The sequence below is a fragment of the Notamacropus eugenii genome, chromosome 1 (assembly GCF_028372415.1).
Source record: "Notamacropus eugenii isolate mMacEug1 chromosome 1, mMacEug1.pri_v2, whole genome shotgun sequence".
Lineage (NCBI taxonomy): Eukaryota > Metazoa > Chordata > Mammalia > Diprotodontia > Macropodidae > Notamacropus > Notamacropus eugenii.
Window position 1 is genome coordinate 526,764,267 of NC_092872.1, and position 16,448 is coordinate 526,780,714.

Sequence of the window (16,448 nt, forward strand, 5' to 3'; positions counted from 1 at the left end):
TATCTACCCCACTGTCACAGTGACCTTGCTGACACTGCAGCTACTGCTGCGGGGCTACTAGAGGGGCTTGTGCCTGGGACTCCTGGCCACCTCTGCCTCTTCTGTGTTTCCTTCTGTGAGTAGATAATCAAGCAACAACCTGAACATGAATATCTCCAGGAGATAACACAGTGAGTTCAAAGGTCCAGAGGTCTGTGAGCATGATAGTAGTAGCATCCACTAGAACAGTTTAGATGGTGTCTACCAGAGCACTTAATTGTGACTGTGGCAGGTGCAGGCAGGAGTGATTGAACATGGAAGCACCTGGGGGTGAAGTTCAGAGGATGCAGAGTTTTGGAGTAGAGTGACTGTACAGGACAGAAATGCAATGTGAATGTAATCCCACAATGTCATTATGTTCTGATGCAATAAAAATATCATTTTCCCAGCAGATCATACCAATAGTTATGTCAAGTTACTGAATCCTGTTCTGTTAACGCATGCCTTCTGGTTCTGTATATTTAGCATTTCTTCTGTGTATAGGAATGAATTGCCCATGCCATACCTGATTCATATTACCTACTAAGTATTAGTTTTACTTCCTCCTTTTTAAGGTGCCCCTAGACTTCATTGGCTATAATTGGCTATAACTAAAAATCATCCCAGAAAACAGAGGTGGGGGACTTAGCCGAGTGAAAAATGTGACAATGCAAAACTTAAACCTCCAAATTAGAGGCAAGTTTTTCCCAGGACTGAATCAAGTTGAAACAATATGTCTAGATATAGGTCAGGGAAGGACAGGTGTCCTATCCCCTGTGGGTCCAGCCATTTAGTCTCTCCAAGACTATATTGGTCTTGAGAGAGAGATTGGAATCATGTTGTGAGGGCTTTAAATGCTATCAAAATTTTTATTTTACCGTAGGTACAATAAGGAGTTATTGAAACTTATACAATAGGGCAAAGATGTGATCATACCTGTGCTTGAGGCCTACTTGCTGTTCATCATCACAACATTCCACCCCCATTTTTTGTCTTGTCAAATGTGGGCCTTTGTGCCTGGAATGCTCTCCTTCCTCACAATTACCTCCTGAAATGTACCCTTGACCTCATCCCTTCCTATTGTCTCCAGCGTATTATCCCCACTGTTATCCTTCTCTCTTTGATCATTACTCTCTTCCTTTCTACAGGTTCCTTCCCTGCTGCCTACACTGTTATTGTTCTTCCTTCTTTCTTGAGGAGGATCAATGACATCACAAGGCCTTGAGGCCTATTATTGGCCATTGGAAGAAAGCAGAATAATTTGGGCTTAATAGCATTGTCAGGTAGCTCTATTTCAATCATAATTGGCTTTTTTAAAGCCTGTTTTTTCAGAGCCATATTTCAGGAAATCAAAAATGAAAACTGTGCAGGAGAAAAAAAACAAATTGTCCCAGCTTTAAAAAATAATAATAATAATAAGTAAATAAATAGAAAACAAAAAATTTAACCCCCAACCCCAAGGTATCTTACAAAACATAAGGGACCAAAAATTATACTCCTTTGGACAGAAGACCTACATGTAAGGGTATGATGCCCCAAGTAGAGAGAGAGACCATATGTGGTGAGAGAAGGAGGAGGGAAAAGAGGAGAAGGAAGAGAAAAAGAAGGAAGGAGAAGAAGAAATAGCAGCATTCACCAATGAACTGGCAGGTTGGCAACCCAGAGTGCAGCACAGATTGTTGTTCTTGAAAGTGACCAATGACATCATAGGGTGATGTCTTAACTTGCTCATGAATTGGATTTAAGTGAGGCCAAGCTGCACAAAGTCATCAGTCTCAGTCTGTCTTCCAGAGACATCAGAGTCCAGTGGCAAGACGAGTCAAGACAACTGGCAATGGACTATCCTGTGGCCTGCAAACACACCATTGTCTCCCTCATCCTTCAAAAATCCTATAAACTCCTCCCCTTAGCAAAATGCCTCAGGAAAGACAGCTACACTAGTTGCCTCCACTTCTTCTTTCATTTCCTTCTAAATCCTCTGAAGTCTGGCTTCCATTCTCATCGTTCAACTATAATTTCTATTTCCAAAGTTACCAATGATCTCTTAATTGACAATTACAATGGTCATTTCTCAATTCCCATCATTCTTGACCTTTCCATAGCAGATAACACTTGACTGTCCTCTCTTCCTGGATACTTTCTCCTCTCTTATGTTTTCCTGACACAGCTTACTCAACTCTTTTCCTTCCTAACCTACAGCTCCTTCTCAGTCTCCTTTGTTGGATCTTCATCCCTGTCATGACCACTAACCGTGGGTATTCCCCAAGACTGTGAGTGGGCCCTCTTTTAGCTCTATATTCTCACTAGATGATCTCATCAACTCCTATGAGTTAAATTATCATCTCTTTACAAATGACTCTCAGATCTTTATTTCCAACCCCAGGCTTTTTCTTGAGTTCTTGTTGTCTAACGACTACTTCATTTTGGGTATCCATCAGGCACATTCACCATCTCTCCAAACATCCCCAGCTCTCCAGCCGTATTACCACCACCCTACTTCAGACACTTCTCACTTCTCACCTGGACTATCAAAATAGCCTCTTATCATATCTCCCTGTCTAGAGTCTTTTACCACTGTAGTCCATGTTCCACTGAGTTGCCAAAGTGATTTTCCTAAAATGTAGGTAGAAAGAAAACAAGTATTTGTTAAGGGCCCACTATTTGCTAGGCACTGTGCTAAGTGTTTTACAAATATTATCTCATTTGATCCATACAACAACCCTGGCAGGTAGGTGCTATTGTCATCTTCTGCAGTTAAGGAAACTACAGCAGGCAGAGATTAAGGGACTTGCCCAGCGTCACACAGCTAGTATCTGTCTGGATTTGAATTCAGGACCTTCTGACTCTGAGCCCAGCACTCTTATCTACTATACCACCTAGCTACCTGCATATGCCATCCACACACCCCTGTATTCACCCTTTCAATAGACTCCAGTGGATCCCTGCTATGTCCAGTATCAAAATCTCTGTTTGGGGCTATATCCCAAAGAAACCATGCAAATGGGAAATGGACACACATGTACAAAAATATTTATAGCAGCTCTTTTTGTGATGGCAAAGAATTGGAAATTGAAGGGATGCCCATCAATTGGGGAATGGCTGAACAAGCTGTGGTATATGAATGCAATGTAATACTATTGTGCTATAAGAAATGATGAGCAGGTAGACTTCAGAAAAATCTGGATTTATATGAACTGATGCTGAGTGAAAGGAGCAGAACCAGGACAACTTTGTAAACAGCAACAACCACAGTGTGCGAGGAATTTTTCTGGTAGACTTAATCCTTCACAGCAATGCAAGGACCTAGAAAATTCCCAGTAGACTCTTGAGGCAAAACGCCTTCCACATCCAGAGAAAAAACTATGGAATTGGATCACAGAATGAAACAGACCATTTTCTTTTGTATTATGTTTTGTTTTATGGTTTTTCCCATTCACTTTAATTCTTCCATGAGACATGACTAAGATGAAAATGTATTTAATAGGAATGTATGTGTAGAACCTATATAAGACTGCACACCATCTTGGGGAGGGAGTGAGGAGGAAGGGGGAAGGAAGGAGAGGGAGGGGAGAAAAATCTAAGATATATGGAAGTGATTGTAGAAAACTGAAAACAAAATAATTTTTAAAAAGAAGGGTTAAAAAAAGAAATGATGAGCAGGCAGACTTCAGAAAAATCTGGACTTATATGGACTGATGATGAGTGAGGGGAGCAGAACCAGAACATTGTGTACAGTTACAGCCATATTGTTCAATGACTAATTTTGATAAACTTGACTCTTCTCAGCAATACAAGGATCTATGACAATTCCAAAGGATTCATGATGGAAAATGCTATCCACATGCAGAGAAAGAACCATGGAGTCTGAATGCAGATCAAAGCATACTATTTGTTCTCTTTTTTGTTTTGTTTCTTCTTTCTTGTAGTTCATTCCATTGGTTCTGATTCTTCTTTGCAACATGACTAATGTAAAAATAAGTTTAATGTGAATGTATGTGTAGAGCCTATATTGGATTGCATGCCATCTTGGGGAGGAGGAGGGGAGAGGGCAGGGGAGAAAATTTGGAACTCAAAAGCTTGTAAAACTGAATGTTGTAAACTAAAAATAAATAAATTTAAAAAAAAAAAAAGAATATCAGCTCCCAGAGGGCAGGGACCAGGTTTTGTTTTGTTTTGTTTTACTGTCTTTGAATTCCCTGCTGTTAGCACAGTGAGTGACTTAGTAAATTCTCAATAAATCCAGCTACCTATCTAAAATGCCTACCTCCCTTTAAGGTGTGGATCAAGAGCCAAAACCAACCAGAGGTCTTTCTTCATTGTTAGTACCTACTCCTCCACCCTAAAATAACTTTGTATTTGTTTTGTTTTGAATATATTTTGTATTCACTTTGATGTGTGTACAAACCCACACCTCAAATTCTATGAATGCCAGGACAGTTTTGTTTTTCTTTGTATTCCAAACATCTAACACAGTGTCTGGCACGTAGTAACCATTTATTTAATGCTTGTCGAGTTTAAATTAATACTAAGAGTTTACTACATGCTACATTATTACACTGTGCTAACAGTAGGGGATACAGAAAAGGGCAAAAATATGGTCTCTGCCAACTAGGAGCTGACATCCTAGTGGGAGAGTTTAAATTTTGTAGCTGTGTGAAGGATTGAAGAGAAAATTGACAGAAGAAAGGGAGATCAAGTAGAAAGCAATCAGTCCTTCAGATAAGAAGTGATAAGGACCTGCCCTTCTGTGGTGGCCACGTGATTAGAGAGAATGGGATGGATGCTACAAATGTTTTAAAAGAATTGGAAACTTGGTTGGGGGTGAGGACCAGAAAGAGGAAAGAGTCTTGAATGAATTTCAAAGTTGTAAACTTAGGTGACCAGAGGGATTATGATAATCTCAATAAAAATAAGGAAGTTAGGAAAAGGGTGGTTTTAGAGGACAGGATGTTAAGTTCCATTTGGGATACAATTGCATTTGGACATCTAGGAGGAGATATCCAGAAGGTAGCTAGTTTGGGACAAGCACTCAAGAGCTGTGAAGGTTTATCAGTAGGGCGCAAAGAAATGCAGCAACCAAAAGTCACCCCTTGAATAGAGACTACAATGGATCCATTTTCTTGCTATAACAAAAGTCCTTCCTTTCCACCCTTCTTTGCAGGGCTGGTGTACTATAGGCGCAGAACACTGTATATAATGGCAATCTTTTTCCATGTTAGTTTCGAACAACTTTTTTTCCCCCTTTTTACTCTTTGTTATGAGGTTATGTATATAACAAAAGGAGGGCAAAAAGAATACATTGGGAAATATTGTTGACAAAAATAAAAGATGTCAAAACAAATTTTTTTTAAAGTTAGACAAAACATTCTGCCTCAATCCTTTTCCCTCTTTATTTATACTCATAAGGGCTAGACGTAGAAGAAACAACCAGCCACCACACTGTTGCTACCCAGTGCTTAAGAATATTGTCTGATGGTATACTGCATCTGGGTAGAAAGAATAATGCAACCCCAAGACATTCCTTGTTTGTCATATATACTGTATACATATACATGTATTCTCCAGTTATGGTAGCTGCCCTAAGTTTCAGGCCCCTCAGATCAATAGGGATAGTGACAAGGACATGTTCTAAGTGTATGCACTATGTGGCAATGGTTAATGTGGGAAACAGGATAGTTAGAGGAGAACAAAGGACGACTCAGGCGCTGTCTTTAACCAGAAAAAAAAACTTCCCCTTTTTATTATTTTTTATCTATAACGGGGCCTAAGCTAGGTCAAACCTTATGAGTTTGCACAGAGTGAGCCACTGATGCAATCTCCACATGGACTTTGGAGCATGAGCAGTCATTCTGTAACTGGTTCTGGTCTGTTAACCACTTGGTGAAGAGATAGACTTTTAATTGTCTGCTGAATCAGGAATAGGGGTTCATCAAAATTTGTGTGTATGGGGGGGGAGTATGTTAAAATTGTTTTTACATGTAGTTGGGGAAAATAAAATATTAAATTAAAAACATAAATGGGGTTTAGTTAAAAAGCACTTATCAGTCAAAGAAAATCCATCATTTTTCTCTGTTGGTTTTAAGTGAGGAGGCAAGGACTTCTGTAAGCCTCCTGTAGGACAGAAGCTTCAGACTTTTCTCTCCCTAACCAAGTCATCATTAAAGTAGTGTGTGAAGATATGGCCCTGATGTTGCTTCTGTGTGTTGTGTCTTTTCTTTCCTGCTTTAAGGTGAAAGGATACTGGACATGGCTTTGACTTGGTAAGTTTTTGAAGGTTGGTATATCAAGGACCAAAAATTTGGGAGCTAGAATCCATGTCAGCATTTGCAGAAGGCCAAGCATCGGTAAGATAGTAGCAGAGGCTCTGAAGAATGATTCGCTATATGTAGTCCAGCAGTGGCTGAAATTCTAATTTATTGACTTGGTATGTTGCATTAGGAGTCTGGTGAAACAACAATAACACAAAAAGCAGAAGTTGAGATCTTGCTGCCAGATAAAGCAAAAACAAACATTTGCAATGTAAACAGATAAACAAGGAAACCACATTATGCTGAAAATAAACAGACAGGCAAACCAGTGCCAATATTAAATTTAAACTTATATGATCCAAATGCTTTAGCATCTAAATTCATACAGGAAAAATGAATTCAATTACAGAATAAAAATAATAATCCAATAGTACATTAATGTCTTGTAACAGTAGATTTCAATGCCATTTTCTCAGTTCTGGGTTTGTCTAACAAAAGGGAAAATATAGAATTAAATTGCCAGAGAAACTAGAATTAAAAAACTTATGCCATCTTCTAAATTGGACTGCTAAAGAATATGTGTTTTTCTTGGCAGCACATTGAACTTTTACAAAAATTCGCTATGCATTAAAGATATTGCAAATAAACGTAAAAAGACAAATAGTAAAAAGATCATAGTGCAGTGAAAAAACAATAGTCAATTCAAGGAGCACAAAGACATCAAAAAACAAATCATAGAAATAACTATATGAAAGAAAATAATGATGAAACAACATACTAAAATTGCTTGGGTACAATTAAAGCATTCCTCAGGGAAAAAATTATAATCCTACAAATATATATTGACAAAATAGAAAAGGAGAGGATTAATGAACTGCATGTGCATTGTTTTTAAAATAAGAAAGGCAAGAAATATTGGAAGGTTCTCTGAGAAAGGGAATAGGATATAGTAAAAATGTGGTGATGTAAAAAATCCAAAAATGAAGTGGTTTTTTTTTTAAAAGAATCAATTGACTACCTGAAAAAAATAGCGAAAACCTAGATACTCCAACAAATCATAAATGAAAACATCTAAAAATAAGCAGAACCAAAGGACAAAGTAAAAATTGAAAGAATCTTCCAATTACCTTCTAAAAGAAATGCTCAAAGGAAAGCTCCCAGGATGATGTAGCCAAAATCCATAACTTCCAGGTTAAATAAAAGCGTAAGAATAACCAGACAAAAGTTCAAGTACCAAGGAACCACTAAGGATCACATAGGACTTGGCAACTACCACAATTAATGAAGCTTGCCTTAAGAAATCAGGTATAAAAGGGGAAGGGGGTGGGGAAATTATCTTTAATGGAATTCTAATTCTAACATTCTTGATGAAAAGAATGAAGCTGAATAGAACCTTTGAAATGTAAACACAAGAGTAAAGAGAAAACTAAATGCATTAGAATACATAGATAGGATTACACAATGAAGTATTTACATTCCAAAAAAGGAGAAATAAAAAAGTATTCCTTCAGAATCTTAATGTCCTCTAAGGTAATAGAGAGTTAAGTAAGACAGATAACCTAGGCATGTTTTTGTTTTATTTTTATTTTCTTAAATGAAAGAAGAAAAGGAGTGGGGGAAGTATTATACTAGAGAAGAAATGTGGTGGAACTTATCACATAATTGGAATGCACAAGAAAAAGACTACGCACATATGAAGGGAGGAATGGGGGAGGTGGGTGTCACATGAATCTCACTTTTAACTGAATTGGACAAGGAGGGTTAAAGAGATACACTAAAATGAACACGTAAAGAGTTAATGTAAAAAAATGCCAAATTCAAAAGGGAAACAGGTAGGGAGAGGGGGAGAAATGGAGGTCAAGACGAAGGGCATAAAGAGGAGGGATTAGTCATAAATAGATCAAACTCCAACTTTGGAGGATAAAAAATGAAGGGAAGATTAATTATTATTAAGATTAATTAGAAGGGAAGATTTAAAATGAAGGAAAGAATTAGGGGACTAATGATGAAGCATACTATCCACCTCTAAAGAAAGAAATACTATTGTTTGAATATAGACTGAAGCATGCTATTTTTCACTTTTTCTTTTATTCAAGTGTGTACAAAATGACTAATATGGAAGTATTTTATATAATTGCCATATATAACCTATGTTTAATTGCTTACCATCTCATGGAGGAGGGAGGGAAGAATAGAATTTGGAAATAGAATCTGGAAGGAACTGATGGAGTCTGAATGCAAATTGAAGCATACTTTTACTTCTCCTGGGATTTTTTGGTGGGGGAGGTCTGCGTTTTCATTTACAACCAACATAGCTTATATCAAAATATGTTTTGATTGATTGCACATATATAATCAATGTTAAATTGCTTGCCTTCCCACGGAGAGAGGAAAGGAGGGAGAGAAGGAAAGAATTTGGATCTCAAAAATTTTTTAAATGAATATTTTAAATTGTTTTTACATATAATTGTAAAAATAAATAAAAATACTTTACAAAAGGTAATGATCAGGAGTACAAGTTGAAACTAAAAATTATTTCCCCTAGGCTAATGATATTTAGAGGAGAAAATAGGTAAAAATCCTAGCCTCATGCATCCTTTTTAGAGTAGAGAAGAATGAACAGCCAATTGGTCTCAATCTTCTATTTCCCTCCTAGAGGGGTAATCTTGGGGCCATAACTGTTGACCTGATAACTTGGTTAGAGAAAAGGCAACATGGCTAAATGCATACATTTTATGATTTAATTAATTGATCAATTCCCTATAAAGAAAACAGTTACATAGCGCTATGGAGTCAGAGGTGACTCTGACTATCTAGTACAGAAATCATCTGTCTTAAGCACATTTTGCCATGAGAAAGAAACTCTCCTAATTAAGCAAATCATAAATTCAGTAAGACAGGACAATTAACAAAGCAATGTTAGTCAGGCCTTGAGATTCCAAGCTGGGTAAGCATATGTCTCGGTGATAAGGAAAGAAACCCCACCACTAGTAAGTGGCAGGCTTTCTCCCTTAAACAGATAATTGACATAGGAAAGGGTAAATAATGTTCAATAGAAATTATGATCTAAGATGTCTATATTTTCTTTATCATTAATACGCCATAACATAGTATATGTCTATAGATCAAAGGAAAGTCCCATTAGTCATAACATAGTATGTGTCTATAGATAATAAGATTCATCAAAGGAAAGTCTCATTATTCATCAAAGGAAAGTCTTATTATTCAAGATATAGTGTCTTAGGTTAAAGGTCTCCTTAAGGAGTGTAGAGTCGGCCTTGGCTGGCTTTTGCTGACATAGGAAGAGGCACTCTCTGAGTTTACTTCAGAGAGAACAAAGAGATTATTCCAAAATTTTATATTAAACATTATCAGTCTCAATCTTCTATTTCCCTCCTAGAGGGGTAATCTGAGAAGACTGTACATATATTTGTTCAAGCCTGTCTGGGAGCTATATCTAGAAAGACCCATGGGGACATGTAACCTACATGGGAAAAACCAATACTCTCTATATTATAAATATGGTTGACAGGGTTTAGACTCTGGGAGCCTCCTTGAGCTCCCCTTGAATCTTCCCACTTAATCTGTCCTTTTTTAACTCAAATCTAATCTTCCCATTTGTTCAGGCAGTCTCTGGAAGCTCATCAAGATCTGCATTCACTCCCATACTGCCCCTATCAAGATCTCTGGATTGCCCCACCTGCTTCCCACCCAAACCCTCCACGGTATGATATCTCCTGATTGCCTCCAGCTGTTTCCAGCCTTTGACTCGCCTTGGATTCCCTCCTTGGACTTCTCCTCAAGACCCTTCCTAAACCCCTCCTCCCATCACCCTGGACTACCAGACCACCCCACCCCACCCAGATCCCTCCTATACTCTTTTCTGTATTTAAGTTCCAACTTGCCTCCATGCAGGTGCTCAGATGCAATCCATCTCAGACTCTATCTAGCTGGGATTTTATCTGGCCTGCTTGTGAATACAAGTGTCACCAATGCTTAGGTTCCTTAAGAGGCAACTCAGTTTGGTGAATCTTTAATAAACTTTGTTTTCTTTGGCTTTAAGAAGGCTTGAGTTGAATTCATTCAAGCATGACCGGGACTGTCGGTATTTTGGGGTTCCCCATCACCCCTCAACCTCATCATGGTCTTAATACCTAAAGAGACAGAGACAAAGATAACTATCAACCAATATCCCTAGTGAATATTGATACAAAAATTTTAAATAAGATATTAACAAGTAGGTTATAAGCGATGGCTATACAGCAAGACCTAGTTGGGTTTGATGAGGTTAAAGGTGAGGGGAACCCCAAAATACCGACGGTCCGGGTCGTGCTCGAATGAATTCGACTCAAGCCTGCTTAAAGCCAAAGAAAACAAAGTTTATTAAGGATTCGCCTAATCGGGTTGCCTCTTAAGGAGCCTAAGCTTTTGTAACACAAGCGGGTCAGACACAATCCCAGCTAGACAGAGTCTGAGCTGGATTGCATCTGAGCGCCTTCATGGAGGCAGGATGGAACTTAAATACAGAAAAGAGTATAGGAGGGATCTGGGGGTGGAGGGTCTGGTAGTCCAGGGTGATGGGAGGAGGGGTTTAGAAAGGGTCTCGAAGAGAGTCAACAAATATCAGACTTGGGGGCACCTAAGTGGGAAGCAGGTAGGGCAATCAAGGGATAACAGACAATGATCACAGATCTGTGTGTGAAAGGTCAGATTCTGTGAGGAGATACAGGAGAGCTCAATTTGAGTATGAAAAGCCAGGTTCAGTGAGGAAATTCCAGGGGAGCTCAAGGAAGTTCCCATAGTCTGAACCTCATCATTCCCCCCTCAAACAGATTGAACCCAAATTCTTTTGGGGTAAGGGGCGAAGGTCTCAATTTCTGAAACTTCTTCCTGCTGGCAAGGGGCGTAGAGCTGTCCCTTCCTCGATGGGTCCTGTTCAAGGGGTCAGACTTCAGAATCTGGGTGGTGCCAGGTCCAGTGTGCTGGAGACCTTAGATTCAGTCGGAGGTTTGTATACAGCCTGGGCTGTCATCTGGAAGTTAATGGCTTGCACTCTGGAAAAGATAAACCTGGCAAAGAGGTTAGGCAAACACACACCAAACAGGTACAAAAGGAGTATAAAGAAAAGACAACTTCCCTGGCATAAAAGATAATTTCTCTGGAGAGAATTAAAGATGACTGTGGCAAGGCCAAAACACAGAAGGGCATGTTTGATAGGGGAGTTTTTTTCTGTCAGATATCCCCCTTCTTTCCAGATTGCTCCATAGGTACGTAGAACAAGGAAAGCATATTTTGAGTAAATAAAAACATCAACTGGCCTGGGATCAGGTTCTAAGGAGTGGGTTAAGACTCCCAAAGCCTGTCCTCTCCTTTCATCAATGTACAGAGGGAAAGGTTTTCCCAGATTGGGTAGGTCTAGTGATGGGGTGGTGGTCAAATTAGTTTTCAGAGTCTCAAAAACTTTAGCCTGGTCTGAGTCAATGCCCTGAGTAGAGTCATAAAGAGGTTTAGCAATAAAACCAAAATTAGGAATTTCCAAAAACACTTGAACTTGTTTCTTAGTAGCTGGAACAGGGATAGGCAGGATTTTCCTTTTTCTCTCAGAGGTTAAGGAGAGAGGTGAGTGTGAGTTCATGGCCCAGATACCTTATGGACTGGCATGCTATCTGGACTTTGTTCCAAGAGACCCTATAGCCTCGAATGCCTAAGAAATTAAGGGCTTCTGTGGCAGCAGCCAAAGAACCTGCGCCTGTGTGGGGCTACAAATAAGAATATCATGCACATACTGAATTAAGCTACAGCCTGCTAGTTTCGAGTGCCTTAAATCCCTTCCCAAAGCCTGGCCAAATAAATGAGGGTTGTCTCGAAAGCTTTGGGGCAAAACTGTCTGTGTTAGCTTATATGGACTTGATTCCCCCTGAAAAGTACATTCAAAAGCAAAAACATATTCTCCATTAGGCTTTTTTGTGGGAAGGGTTGCAGTGTTGCATGGAGATGGACAAGGGACAAAGATTCTATACTTAAGGAATTTTTCAATTAAAGGTTGTAGTCCTTCCCAGGCCTCAGGTTTAATCAGGCTGAGATGGGGGAGCACTTTAGCATCTGCAAGACTAACAATGGCTGGGGTGGCAGAAGTAGCTCTCTCTGGAATTCCAGGGTCCCAGATACTTGGCCTGACTGTCTCCCACACTCTCAAGCAAACCTGAGAAGATATAGTGAACATCGGCAAAAGGGAGATGGGAGGTTTAACTAGAGAAAATTCACTTCCCAATTTCACCATCAGGTCCCTTCCAACAAGGAGGCAGGGTCAGAGTAGGGCATAAGGAAGGAGAGTTTAAACAACAGATTCTCGAGCAGGCTGGGGAGGGGATATGTCTGGACACATTCCTTAGTTTCCCCTTCAATGCCTATGACCCGAGGGGTCAAGGGACAGGTAGAGCCAGAGTGACTGGTTAAAGCAGAGAATTTAGCCATGTTAAAGTGGGTAACCTTACCTTCAGCCTTTGTTTTTGCCCAGGGCTTGGTGAGAGAGGTAGAGAAAGTGGGAGCACTACCAGCACCCAGCTTTTCCTGTCGTTCCAAGTCTTGAGAAGACTGGAGGATGGGGTACTGGGGGGCGGCTCCACCACTTTTCCAACCTTGGGGACAATCCTTCTTCCAATGTCCCTTCTGGTCACATGGGCACGGTTCCACAGGCATTGGTTCCTGGGGCTCCCTCTGGGGGGGCGCCCTGGAGGGGCACTCCTTGGACCAGTGACCCTCCTTGTGGCAACGAAAGCAGGTTTCCCCACTGCCCAAGTAGCCAGCCTTCCTCCAAGGGGGTGCCCTGGAGGGGTGCTCCCTGGGTCTCTTCCTGGCCAAGGCAGCAGCCAGGAATTGAGCCTGCTCCCTGGCCCTGGCCCTTCTCCTTCGTTCTCTTTCCTCTGCTGCAACGAGGTCTCTGTTGTTAAAGACTCCAAAGGCCATCTCCAGTAACTGGGCCTGAGGTGTTTGGGGTCCCATTGGCAATTTCTGCAGTTTCCTCCTAATATCTGGGGCAGACTGATTAATAAAATACATGCTAAGGATCATTGCCCCTTCCACAGAGTCAGGATCCAAATTTGTATGCTTTTTAATAGCTTCTACTAGCCGGTTTTGAAAAAGGGCTGGGTTTTCCTTTTCTTCCTGAGTAATTTCCCTAATTTTTTGAAAATTTACTTGTTTTTGAAATGCAGTTTTTAGGCCTTCTAACAGGCAAATTACCATAAAGTCTCTCTTTTCCCTGTCCTCACTCTTTTGATAGTCCCATCTGGGGTCACTCATGGGAACAGCAGCTGTTCCTGGGGGGTATTTTATGGGATTATTGCTAGCCATATGATCCCCAAACTTTTGGGCATGTTCCCAAATTCTCCCCTTCTCCTCAAAGGTACAACAGAGAAAAGAATATGCAGATCCTTCCAAGAAAGTTCAAATTGTAGGGATATGTCCCTAAAACGCTCAGTGAACCTAGTGGGGTCTTCCGAGTATCTCCCCAGTTTCTCTTTAATCTGGGGGAGATCCGAAAGAGAGAACGGAACACGCATCCTGGTTGTCCCACTGGGTGGGGTAGGCACTTCTCTCAAGGGAAACAGCCCTGACAGCCCAGTGGGGACAGGGGCTTGTAGAGGAAGATAGGAAGTCCCACTTCTTGTGAGGGAGGGATTGGGGAATGCCTGCTGAACTGGATTAGGCTGCAGGGCCAGGGGATTTGGCTGGCAAGGGGAAAGATCTGCTGGTGCCTTAGGAAGAGTAGGGATCAAAGGGGGAGATGCCCCAGACAATGCCACAGGAGTGGGGCCTAAGGCCTGAGTGAATATTGCCCCAGCGAGAGGGGCTGCAGAGGGAGGCACCCCAGCAAGACCCATAGTTGGGGACTGAGGTAGGGTCCCCAAGGAGGGGTGGGTTACAGGCAGTGTTACTGTAGAGACTGCTGTGGGGGTGGGGCCTGAGACCTGAGTGAGTGTTGCCCCAGCAAGAGGGGCTGCAGAGGGAGGCACCCCAGCAAACCCAGTGGCTGGGAACTGATCGGGGGTTACCGGGTTGGAGGGAGGCACGGGAGGAGATACAGGATAGGCAAATGAAGCAGGAATTGGGGGGGATTGGGGTAAAGGAAAGGTTGGGGTAGAGGTGACTGAGGGGGAGGTGGAAGGACTCAGGGGGAGTGGGGGAGCAGTGGGAGGTTGGGGAGCTGGAGTAGGGCTCGGGAGGGGTTGTGGAGGAGGAGGGGAAAGGGGTACCGAAGGGGGGGAGGCACAGGAGGAGGTACAGGGTCAGGAATTGGGGGGGATTGGGGCAAAGGAAAGCTTGGGGTAGAGGTAGCTGGGGGGGGGTGGAAGGACTCACGGGGGATGGGGAAGCAGTAGGAGGTTGGGGAGCTGGAGGAGGACTCGGGAGGGGTTGGGGAAGGGGTTGGGATGGCGGTAATGGAGGTAGAGAAGGAGGTGAGGTCAAGATCCCAGGAACCATAAACAGGGGATAGTCCAAAACATCCAATTCACCCCCACTTCCCTTTTGTGGGACGACTTTAGCTACAAGCATCTTACAATCTGTTCTGAGAATGGGGTCCTGAGAGAGTTCCAGGAAGGCCCTTACATAAGCTATTTCTATCCATTTTCCCTTTTGGAGGCAATATAATTGTAATTTTAAAAGGATATCACTTTGTAAGGTCCCAAATATGGGCCACACTTCGTTGTCCTCCAGGTGATACTGAGGCCAAAGTGTGTTGCAAAAGAATACCAACTTTTTCTTTTTAAGGTCTTTAGAGCAGTTAAATTTTTTCCAATTTTGTAAAAGACAGCCCAAAAGCGAATTCCTTGGAATTGATGAATTTTGACCCATTTTTTTTTTCCTTTGGGACTGGAAGTCCCCCCCCCTCCTTAAAGGAGGACGTGGAAGTAAGCCTTGAGAAAAAAAAAAAAACACAAGAGGACAAAAAATAACCGAGCTTTCTGATTTCCTTGCGCCCAGGAAATCGAGATTTCCCAGGTCCACTGCCTAACCAATGGACCGACAACCTGAGCCTCTAACTTTCTAGCGCCCAGAAAGTACAGAGACTTTGGCACACACAAGAAAAGTAACCAAGTTTTCCCCGATTTCCTTGCACCCAGGAAATCCAAAGAATTCCCAGGTCCACTGCCTAACCAATGGACCGACAACCTGAGTCTCTAACTCTCTAGCGCCCAGAAAGTTCAGAGACTTTGCCTGCTACTGGGACCTAAAGCCAGGTCCGAAAAACCGCTTCCAAGGTGCTTGGAGAGCAAGTAGGGGATAGAGAGAGGGGGAGGCTTACATACCTTCCAGTTTGAGCAGAAGAACTTGAGATTAGCAGGTATCCGGATCAGGGAACCAAAATGATGAGGTTCAGGGGTGATCAGGAACCCCAAAATACCCGACGGTCCGGGTCGTGCTCGAATGAATTCGACTCAAGCCTTCTTAAAGCCAAAGAAAACAAAGTTTATTAAGGATTCGCCTAATTGGGTTGCCTCTTAAGGAGCCTAAGCTTTTGTAACGCTTGTATTCACAAGCGGGCCAGACACAATCCCAGCTAGACAGAGTCTGAGCTGGATTGCATCTGAGCGCCTTCATGGAGGCAGGATGGAACTTAAATACAGAAGAGTATAGGAGGGATCTGCGGGTGGAGGGTCTGGTAGTCCAGGGTGATGGGAGGAGGGGTTTAGGAAGGGTCTTGAGGAGAGTCAACAAATATCAGACTTGGGGGCACCTAAGTGGGAAGCAGGTAGGGCAATCAAGGGATAACAGACAATGATCACAGATCTGTGTGTGAAAGGTCAGATTCTGTGAGGAGATACAGGAGAGCTCAATTTGAGTATGAAAAGCCAGGTTCAGTGAGGAAATTCCAGGGGAGCTCAAGGAAGTTCCCAGAGTCTGAACCTCATCAGGTTTATACCAGGAATACAGGGTTGGATCAACATAAGGAAGGCTACAAGTATAATAAACATGTAAAAATAAGAAATGACAAAAGGAAAGTCTCAAAGAAACCTGGGAAGATTAGTTTGAACTAATGTTAAGTGCAGTGACCTGAACCAGGGGAAAAATTTACACAGTAGCCACATTATAAAGAAAAGCAACTTTTAAAGACTTGAGAACTCTGAACAACGCAATGACCAACCTTGACTTCAAAGAATTGATGATAAAACATAATAC